The sequence below is a fragment of the Protomyctophum parallelum genome, assembly GCF_964188405.1.
Source record: "Protomyctophum parallelum genome assembly, chromosome: 9".
In the NCBI taxonomy this organism is placed as follows: domain Eukaryota; kingdom Metazoa; phylum Chordata; class Actinopteri; order Myctophiformes; family Myctophidae; genus Protomyctophum; species Protomyctophum parallelum.
In genome coordinates, this window is record NC_139706.1 from 18,545,526 (window position 1) to 18,557,284 (window position 11,759).

The 11,759-nt window shown below is 41.3% G+C and overlaps 1 protein-coding gene across 4 annotated transcripts in view; it reads left to right on the forward strand.

The window, feature by feature from the left end:
- Positions 1-11,759, forward strand: part of LOC310864760 (seizure protein 6 homolog) — a 125,289-nt gene that overhangs the window by 78,896 nt on the left and 34,634 nt on the right. The gene's annotated exons all lie outside the window — the stretch shown is intronic.

Here is an 11,759-nt window from a genome sequence, read left to right on the forward strand (position 1 = left end):
TGGCAAATTAATGTTAAACTGGCATATGTCTAATATTCTTTGTTAAAAACGCACTGTTCTAGTTAATCTAATGGCGATCCATCTGGTTATTATAGAGACATAATTGCTACAGGATTTCCTATTACTTGATTACAGAGGGAAGCCAAATTGATTTTTACTCAATTAAATTAGCACCATTTCAGGGTTTAATAGGAGGGAAATTGAAAGAACAACAGCATAGTGAAATAGACTTGGTGTTCATTTGTGTGTACTGACTACTGAGCATGAAGACTGCATGGGGTTATCTTTACACTACAGAATAAACAGCACTTCTCTGTGTATAGGACAGGCAATGTATTTATATTTATAGCGCACCTTTTCACACACATGACAGTCACAAAGCGCTTCACAGTTTTAAAAACATAATTGAACATATCAATACAATAGCCTATAGTAAAACAACTAACAACAAACTAATAAAACAATTAACAATGGAAAATGAATGGCGAACAATAATGTAACACACAAAAAGAGTCGTCTGTAACCCTGAGAGTGTACACATAGAACCTAATGGACCCGTGCAAGTCCATTTGGTTCCGTTTGTACACTCTCAGAGTTACAGTATGGGGGTCCTAGTACTAGTTGGACTCCTAATATGCCATAGAGTCGTATAGTAAATCAGTGTCATACATATTTTGAAGAAAAGCTTGAGACTTGACATTCAGTCAAGCTTATTCAGTCAGTGTTTTATAATGATTGTATATTGGATGAACAAAATATGATATTTCACCGCCGAATAATCGACTATTCGACTCAAATTATGGTATTTGAGTCGACTACCAAAAATCACCATTGGTGAATGCCAATGGGCTCTACAAACATACTGGTACCAAAGAGATTTTTCCACCTTAGATGATATCAAATTCTGGTCTGGCCCATGGACTAATACGATACAGTGACTATACTGGATAGTAAAGAAAATTGTCATAATCTGTGTTCATGATTTATCTTTAATATAGCATATTACTTTCTTTGGTAAGTTCTTTCGTAGCACTACGATCTTTATTATTATAATGATTATAATATGATTGTTCTTATGATTTATTTTTAATTACTGTATTGTCCCGAATATAAGACGATTCTGATTATAAGACGACCCCCATTTTTCAAGACTCATTTGTGGAAAAAGAACATATTCAGGCTAATAGGGTAAATATATATTTTTAAACCAGCCACCATGGCTGGGGAATGGCCATTTGTGCCGCAGTGGCCGTCATATCACATACACACACAGTATACCGGCTAACGGAAACCTTGGTGTCAATATTATGTGCAGTGATATTCTCTGGTGGATTGCTGCAGACAGACAGACAGACCGCTCATTGGCCCATGCAGTACAGAGCACCTCAGGTGCTTTCTTGATGAGATCCATGACAGGCTTGAAAGAGGGAGACGAGGCAGCTCTTATGGGACAACGTGGCAATATTCTCCACTCCTGTGCCACCGCGAGTGGTTTCCCTGCGCTGTCAGTCACCATTCCTTATTTTCCAGTGTGGATGTGGAAGGTTTATGACCGCGATCCACACAATCTGATCTTACTTGTCAATGCAATGGATGCTGGAAGTGACGACATTTTCTGCCAAAAGAAAAATTTCCAGTTTTTTTTTTTGCAGAGAACTGTCATGTGAATGCATATGGGCAAGCAAATATAGGAGAGTGGGTGAATAACATGATTTGAGTTTTTTTTTTTTTTTTTTTAGGACTTTATGCCAAAAGCAAAATAAATATCTAGCAAAAATAACACATTTTCCTGTTTTCCTGTTGAACCAATGTGTCTTCCTGTAGTATATTACATTCTACAAAGAGTTAATGTTCTCACTGTATTTTGTACTGGAAATAGTATTTTGTTTACTGTGAAATAAGAAAACATACACATTTATTATAGTATCAACAATAACAAAATATATACAGAAGATATTGTAAGTTAATTTTCTTCTATATTGCTACCTTTCATTAGAGTTTTTTAGGTAATTGTGTTATGTCATGACTCTGATGACTCATGAATGACAGTGTTTCTTCTAATGAAAACTATTGCTGGTGTGAATTTGACAGAATTATTTTCTTCTCTTCTAACACATTTTGATGATCACGATTGGGTGAGAAAATGAACAGTGCCAAGCTGCATGTTGGTACAGACGGGAGTGTGAAGAGTTCTGAAAGAGTATACTCAGTAATTGAGGCAAGTCTATATCCAAGCCCTGTAAAACCACAACTTTTTCTTCCATTACTTGAAACGCAGCTACGATTCAGGCCTTCTGTGTGTTTTGGCACCCACTAAGTGAAGGAAAAACTAAAGGTTTGTTAGAACCATGGAAACCAGTTATGTAAACCCAGGTTTTATCGCTTGTTTATTAATAGCGAATTATAGGTTTTCGATGTGTGCACAGATAATATTCATTATGAGATCTTTTTTCACAAAGCCTCTATCCATCCATCAGTCAGTACCATCAGTTCTAATATGCTGTATATGTGTATAATGTGTTTCAAAATATGCAAAAACTGACCATATACTGGCTGGCCATATTCAACCCTGTCTCCCAAGCCAAACGAGGGTTGCCATATTACATTTTGATATAGACTATACAGCTAATCTCGCTGGATTTCTTATATCTCTGCTGACTGGAAGAAACCATCTAACTACAAAATGTTTCAGAAAATGAAAAATATACATTTTTCAGCCTTCATATATTGTCAATTACTTGCATGAGAGGGGTGGAGTTAGGAGGTTTTGTCCGAAACACTTTTTAATATACTTTCCATTGGTTCAATAAAACGCAGTTAGGTGGTTTCCTCCCGACAGCAACGGTATGTAAAATATGTCATTTGACATTTATTTTTCTGTAAAAAAAGAACTAAAGTAAAAACATCTGTACAGTGGTGACTACACCTGTTAATTGACCTGAGCGCTTGCTGTCTATCTTTGCTGTTGCACCTCCCTCTCTGACACCAGACATCTCATCATCATGATAAAGTGTGATATATTTATTTTTTGAAACCTGGCCCGATACAAATACAGTAGGCGCAAATTTGAAACCTAGTTTATTATATTATATTTTAGGCTTATAGAAAACACCAATACAACACACTGAGCAGTATATGAATGGCACAGACCTCAAGGCTTGAATAAAGCCAAGCTGTCATTGAGACATTTTGCACGAAATCCAATCTTATCGCTGAAGGAGCTTTTTCATAAACCCTGTGTCCCCCTCCTGCACCTGCGTCTGCCATGCCCAATAGAGCGACGCAGTCCCTCCCCCTTTCAGAACAACGAGTGGCCCAGGAAATGAATCGCAATGCATTTTGACCATAATCGGCATTTCTTAAATAAAATACCTTTTAAGCGTCGTACGAAGCCAACTCTTGTCGTGACAAATCATGACAACACAGACAATATTTTTCGACCAAACAAATTAGAAAGTAGAAAAAAACGGCAGGTTACAACACTTTTTTGTTGTTTTTCTTCTTTGTAATTATTTGTTTGGTCCAAAATATTGTGTGTGTTGTCATGATTTGTCACGACAAGAGTTGGCTTCGTACGACGCTTAAAAGGTCTTTAAATAAATAATTTAAGAAATGCCTATGGTCAAAATGCATTACGATTAATTTCCTGGGCCACTCGTTGTTCTGAAAGGGGGAGGGACTGCGACGCTCTATTACTCTCAATGAGCTCTGATCAGGGAATAAATTAATCCTCTCTGTCATTTCTATTATTGATGTCTTGGGAAGGATGTACAATATCTATTTTTCATCAGTCCATGCAATATACAAGAGTGCTGTTAACTGAAGACATTTCCTTGCCCTATTTAATACAGGGCATCTGCTGGACTTTGATGATGCTCACTTGGCACGGCGCCATTGCAGTAGATGTACGTCAATTAAAGCCAGGCAAAACTTTGACCAACAGTGGTTCCCTATGGAGACACAAAGGAGGCTGTGTGTCTCCACCCCCCATAGGGAACCACTGCTGGTCATCGAGTTATTGGCTTAGGAATGCGACAAAAACTAAATAATATCCATGAATTCAAGTCTCCTTGGGGGGGGGGGGGGCGTGCATTGTTTGGTATTGAGTGATCATAGAAGTAGCAGTTAATGGCCAATAGACAATGACTTACAGTAGATAGTTGTAGGTAGAGGATTAATTATGACAGGATCACAAAGAAAACAGTACAATTTATGCGTTGTGTGCTTGTAAATCAAAGTATGTTTGCTATTTTATAATATGTTTTAATAATAGGGCAATGTTAAAAAGGGTATTTTGTTCGTCTTGATCACATATGACTATAAAGGTCATGTGTACCGATTTGCGTGATATTTGAATAAAATCTGATGGACTAATTAAAAAAATCATGTCTTTCACATACAGTAAGTGGGAGACAATTACAGGCAGACAATATGGAATACAAAAACCTAGTTTGACTCTGATTGTCACATGCCACCAAGATAATGTGTTTTTCATATGGGGAAGAATAATTATTCAATTGTAGCATTAGTGGTGCCCCCTCTGAATCTACAGTATCAGTATCAGGTGTGAGGGCCAGATAGCCTGGTAATCCATCCCGGTCAAATGTCTACTGCAGACCAAACCTAGATTTTTTTATCCACAATCCGGACATTTTTAGTTTACAAAAAGGACGTGAAAAAGTGATCAAGACAATATGACAACAACAACAACAACAACAACAACAATAAGCAAGACTTTCAAAAGACAAATACTGTAGACACAAACATTAAATTAAATCAAAAAGACGAGACAAGACAAACATTAAGGTAAACGAAAAATATTAATAATAGTAAAATAATAATAATTATTATTATTATTATAATAAACTAGTGGTAAAAGTTATATGAATATTAGTCGATCCGCCATCTGATATGTCATTATGAATGACTGACTGGACAATTAGTCCGAAATATCAGGGAGTCTCAGCTCATTAAATTCTTGCTGCAAGCAGCTGATTCTTTCCAATTTGACATACCGGTAGTTAAGTATATCCTTTATCCACAAAGTGTGTGATGGGGGTGTGGGAGATTTCCACCTAAGCAATATCAAACGTCTAGCTAGTAGGGTAACGGAGGCTATAAAAGTTGTCTCCAAGGAAGAAAGAGACATTGTAGAGAAAATTACCACAAATAGCGCCGTGATCGCGTTAGGCTCAATTCGTCTCCCAACCACTTTGATTGACTCAAATATTCCCACACAATAGGACAGCAGAACATTATGCACATGGCTTTCCGGCGCTTGATGACATCTGTCACACAGAGTACTGATGGGTATTTTTCCACCATATAGGTTTAAAGACTATAAAAACAAGGACCAAGGACTGTATTAAAAATAGTTACTATAAATAGCTTCGACAGCAGAGCTATGATACTGGGAACTGAGAGCTCCGAAACACCGGAACTCTGGAAATACTTTTAGAAGTAATCGAATTACAATATATACTTAACTTTAACCAGGATACTTTAAGTAAATAGCCAATATACATAATGTTACTCTAGGAGAATTACCTTTTACATACCAAAATGTTTACCTGTGTCCACCCAAGGAGAGAGGTCCATTCAGAGTGAGGTTTTATAGCCATATTTTATATTGATTCAGAGAGACAGAACAAGATCCACATATTCAGCATAATAATAATTTACAATCAGATTAGACATACCCCGCAGGGCCGGTCCAATGTGGTCTCTCAATGCCGTTCCAAAATGGCATTGGGTATTTATACTTCTTTACTCAAAATGGAGAATGGTACAAAATAGACGTGGCAATACAGAGGAGCATCCTAACCAATGTATGGGATATGTAGTTTTGGGAATGACCTGTAGTTCGAGAAAGCACAGAGGCTGGCGTTGCCATGGCACCCGGTTGATAAGATTCCCCGGTCTCATTATGCAGTGTAATCGGGAAACTACATTTCTTACTAACTACTAGACGCTGCGTGAAGTAATAATATCTACATATGAGTGGAGCACAGGGCAACCAGATTAAAAGGTCAAAGGAGTCAATGACCATCCACCCACAAAATACCACCAAAATGCATAGAAAATACCTATCAAGTACAAGCTTAGGTTAGCCTATATGCCTAACTGCATGGGTAGCGTCTCTCTGAGTGCATTTCTTCTTTAGTGAAGCGAGAAGGCTCTTCAGCATCGGCCTATTTGATGACTGGGTTTGAAGCAGCTGGTTGGCTCCCTGTGCTGCGTTCTCACACGACATACTCTTATGTCATGAGAAGTGGGTGGTCCGAAAACCGCTCTCATGTTCATCCACTTTTTTTATGGCCCATCTTCTCTCTTCCTTTTTCAACTGCTCCATGCCGGTCTCATCGGTACAGATGGAATGGCTGGGTGCCCGAACATCACTTGAACATGGTCCTACTACTTATGCTACTGTCACATTAGGATATGTGTACATAACGAGTGGAATCAGACCTGAGATATTATGTGAAAATGTGTGGCTGTTCCAACCTATTACAAAATGTGTAGTGCAATCACTCTAAAAGCCTTCCATTACATTTAAGACTTATAAAGTACACTAATGAAAATGGTTTCAGGCAAACCGTTTTAAATCAGAACTGATTTAAGAGCCTCTATGACCATAAACTGTTCAAAGATCAGCATTTTCCCAGAGCCTATTATATGGGACAAAGACGGAACAAGGCTCACTAAACTGGTCCTCCAGAGGTCACCTGAACGCCAGAACGTCCTTAGGAAGGACAACACAATGGGCCAGTCTTGTACCGCTGGCTGCGATGAAGACATTGTCATCTGCCACCGCTAGCTATATACTCTCGCTGTGTGAGTTGCTATACACACTCACAGCCACTCTCATTACAGCCCACTATATCCTTTTATGGGCTCTGTCGAACAGCCAGTATATACGTAGGACGAGAAGGACTACTAGCGTGAGATTTAGCACCGAGGGCGGAGGGGCGGGGGTGTACCGGGCGCAGCGGGTCCGCACAAGGCCTGCCTCTGGTGCCGTTCCGTGTTAGTCTAATTGAAAGAGAAACGGCAGGGTGATCATGCTATAACAACATCCCCACGCACGGTGCCCCCGAGCCCCATGCAGCCGAGTTGATACGCGGCCGCAATAAAGCATAAATAAAAGGGATTGCAGGAGAACTATAGCGCCTGGAAGGCCCTCATTGGCTCATTGACTCCAACGGAGCGGGGGAGAGAGCAGCTCTTTCATCGCAGCATAGATTAGACAGTCCACTGGCCATTTGTTCTCTCCTTTATTCTCTTCTCTGGCTCTCATCTCTCGTGTCCGTGAGTGCGTGCCAGTAGCCTGGTTAATAAACCAGACCGAATCAGCCGTTGGCAAAAATAAATTGCCTGCCGGCGGATTTCGGTCTGGAGAGGCTCAATTGTACGCCCATTTCCTACACCAGAGAATGTGGGCGGCCAATCGGGACACGGTATGCAATATGGGCGGGCTTTGGTACAGTGACTTTCAATGCTTGAGACCTTTGACTGACAGTAGCTCTGACCAATTGCGTCAAAGAGAAAATGTTTCCCTGGAAATGAAATCCAAGCTGAGCCTCCCCAGACTAATATCCCGCGGTCCGTGCGATATTAGTCTGGTTTATTAACCAGGCTAGCGTGCCAGAGCCTCTGGTGCGTGCGCGCGTGCGAGAGAGGAGAGAGAGAGAGAGAGAGAGAGAGAGAGAGAGAGAGAGAGAGACTGACTCTCATCAACAGACTGGTTTGTCTCCTGGTAGCTGAAAGGAGAGCCAGTGTAATAGGTCTCTCCCTACCTTTCAGTCTCTATCTGTATCTATCTATCTGTCTCTGTCTGTGTTGTAAATACATCTCTGTAACAAGTCTCCTGTAATGTCATCATTGTACACTTTGTTACGACGGTTTCAGTTCAAAGTCAGGAAATAGAATCCCGAGAGGGACATAACTTTGCAGTAAAAAGAAATAAACTTTTATTCAAAGAGTGTGAGCATGACATCAATCATATGCAAGTTTCACAAAGAGAAAAGAAAATGCAACTCTTTTATATTTTCTCCCATAACTCCCTTCCCAATCCTCCCCAACCACGTACCCACCATCTTTCCCCACGAGGCCATGCAGGCATACAAACAACATGTATACAGATATAAAACCAATAGATTGGCTACATAACTAAGACGACAACTTTGCAGTAAAATTAGGACCGTGCGAGCCAGTTCCACATCAAGGCGCTATCACAATGTAGTTGCAAAATACAAGAATTCAGTCCACATCATCAACAACACTGATAACAACATATTCTTTACACCTGGGAAAAACTGAATCCATTCTCTTTGGATCTAATAGTAATCTCAGCAAGGCAAATTACTTCTTGGTTAGAGCGGGTGACAATGTTATCACACGTAAAGATGAAATTACCTACCTATGATCTATGCCCTGATCTATGGGCGGTGGTGGCTCAGGGGTAGAGTGGCTGGATGGTAACCGCAAATTTGCCAGTTCGAACCCGGGCTCCCCCAGAGTTAGTGTCAAAGTGTCCTTGAGCAAGACACTGAACGCCTAATTGCTCCTGATGTCTTAGTTGGTGCCTTGCATGGTTAACGCCGCCATTGGTGTATGAATGTGTGTGTGAATGGGTGTAAATTTGTATTGCAAAGTATTAATGCACAATCTATATAAAGCTCCTTGGATAATGCACCATTTACCATTTATCTATATCTCATACAAAGCTCAGACATGCTGCAACAGCAGATGTTGGCTTTATGAACAAACGTTTAGGACTTGATGCAAAATGATGTGCTCGCACGGATGGCGCAGGGTTCCTGTCCTCTACCCCGGAGACTAGTTTAACTCCTCCGCAACTCTATGAGCACAATTGCCCATGCTCACAGGAGAGAAGCTGGACAGAAGTAGTTCAGGAGTGGTCACTTGGGAATAGGAAGGTTCCCGATTCGGTCCCTGGTTTTCCCATGGCTTAGTGTATTTGAACGAGACACTTAACCACTAACGGCTCCCAATGGGCAGGTTGTTGCTATGTGAATGGGTGAATGTAATACACATTGTAAACGCTTTGGATAATTTGGGCGCTATAAATTTGTGCTATTAATGGCAGATGCTACAGTATGCCCTGGTGGGGGCTCCTTACTGGCAGGTGAGACAGTATAGACCAGTGGTTCCCAAACGTTTTCATGTCAAGGACCGCCAAATTGACACTAATTAGTCCCACGGACCCCCATTTGAAAAGATATGCCAGGGACCCCCATCAGAGAAGATTTTTATGGCTCTAGCTGAGATTCTAAACCTGTTTAATTCCCAGGATCCCCAGTTTGACATGCATTAGTCTATGGACTAAATTATCATTTAGCTGGGAACCACTGGTATAGACAACAAGGGGCTATCCCTTCAATACAAATCTGAAAAATCTGAATTGGGAGAAAAGAGGGTAATTTTTTTTTAATACAAATAACATAATGCAAAATACTGTATGCCTTATTTAGAGAAACAAAGTTAACTTGGGATACATATTTTTCATATACTGGCTCAATAGTATGGTCTAACAATATGCACGGCTTACCCAGTTTAACCTGAGGGACTACTACAGCTGCGACAACTACCGTCTTCTTCAATGAAACGAAGCAGCATTCAGGAAGCTTGAGTAAAAGAAAAGTAGTGCTTACCGCTTATCAATAGTCTTTCATTTAAACCAAAACATGATAAATGGCCATAAATTGCAGCAAGACAAGACAAATAGGTATATCGTATGCTGGGCATTTTGCAGTACCATGGCAATTTGTCTCTGTGAAAGCTCCCTGTTAGCACCGCTGTTATGACGCCACAATGCTACCATGATGACTCTGTTATCTTTTATTTACTCCCCCGACGAGAACAAGAGTTTCCCAGTTTCAGCTGGCCCGAGTAGTATTTATAGCTCCGACTGACCGTCGTAATGACTTGCTGCGGGAATGAGAAGACAGAGCTACAGTACGGCAGCTGTTACTGTGCAGCACAAGGCCTGAATGCTGCTCTAATGAGAAGTATATGCTGTCCCATCCTGTGTCTTATTTCACACACTACAAAGTTCCCCAGCGGTAACTGTGTGTTTAAGAACTGGCTCAGGTCAAAGGTTAGCCATTAGTCGGCCTGCCTAATCTGTGTGTGTGTGTGTGTGTGTGTGTGTGTGTGTGTGTGTGTGTGTGTGTGTGTGTGTGTGTGTGTGTGTGTGTGTGTGTGTGTGTGTGTGTGTGTGTGTGTGTGTGTGTGTGTGTGTGTGTGTGTGTGTGTGTGTGTGTGTGTGTGTGTGTGTGTGTGTGTGTGTGTGTGTGTGTGTGTGTGTGTGTGTGTGTGTGTGCGCGCGCGTGCGTATACATTTTACACATTTTATGTGTATACTGTATGTACATGCATGCGTGCATGTGTGCCACATTAAGCACTGTCCCTACAGCCAGGATCAATTGGATGCAATTGGAAATCTAACAATGAAACTAGGACAATTAGAGTGAGAGGAATCGCAGCTGTTAGCTGAAATATAGTGATATATTTGGCCTGATGCCAAGAGTGTGTGGAACAAGACAGATTGGTGGCAATAAAAGAGCAGTTAGTTAACTGGTCACTGGAGAGTCTGGACTGACGACTTCACTTCCCCTGGATATTGGCATTGTCTGTCACTGCCAGATATGACAGCCCGTGCTCTGCTCCGTATGCGCCCGTGTGTGTGTGTGTGTGTGTGTGTGTGTGTGTGTGTGTGTGTGTGTGTGTGTGTGTGTGTGTGTGTGTGTGTGTGTGTGTGTGTGTGTGTGTGTGTGTGTGTGTGTGTGTGTGTGTGTGTGTGTGTGTGTGTGTGTGTGTGTGTGTGTGTGTGCGCGTGTGTGCGCGTGCGTGCGTGCGTGCGTGCGCAAGTTCTGAATACCACTCACACTTCTAGTGGGTGATAACCACACTGTGCTGCCGGGTGTGTGTACTTTCTTTTTTGGGAAATCAATTTTATCGGATTTTGAAAGTGGATTTCTGGTGTATCCGTTTCCGGCAAACACACAACCGTCTCCAACCGTTTTAAGATGATAATGTGGCTAATAAATGATGTTCTCTTTGGACTGTGGAAATAATAATGAAGTACGGACATTACAGTGATTGACTGACTGAAAACAGACAAGACAGAGTATTATCTTCTTTGCTATTTAGTCCTTTTCCCTTCAGAAAAGAGGGGGCTTTTTATCTTCCTGGGTGACGTGGGGCGACAATGTGCGGACGATCCACCAAGTGAGCAGTCCTAGCCAATCAACAGACTGCCACAGACAGACAGACAGACAGACACACACACACACACACACACACACACACAGGGGCGAGGAATTATGTGTATTGTATTATAGGATAGGATAGGTGTTCACACCACGTAGACTACACTTCTACATTGTACATGCTTTAAATACTATATGTGTTCAGTACTAAATATTAGATCTTTTGTACATTTTCAATTGTTTATCCAACTCCAGGCCTCAGCACACACCTCGGAGGCCTTTTATTGGTTCTACAAACATATACTGTAGGCTCTGAGGCGTGCTTCTTTGTGTGCAGGGGATGGAAGCTTGTGTATGTGTGGCTAGCAGTCTAATCATTCACCCTGGGCCACAACTGATGGGCTCTGTGGAAACTCAGCTCCCACAGTTGGAAGGGTAGATGTTTCATTTACGCTCGCTTTTTTGTGTTGGGCTGCACTGCCTGCTGCAACAATTCTCCAGCGAGTAACAAACATCACCTCTCAA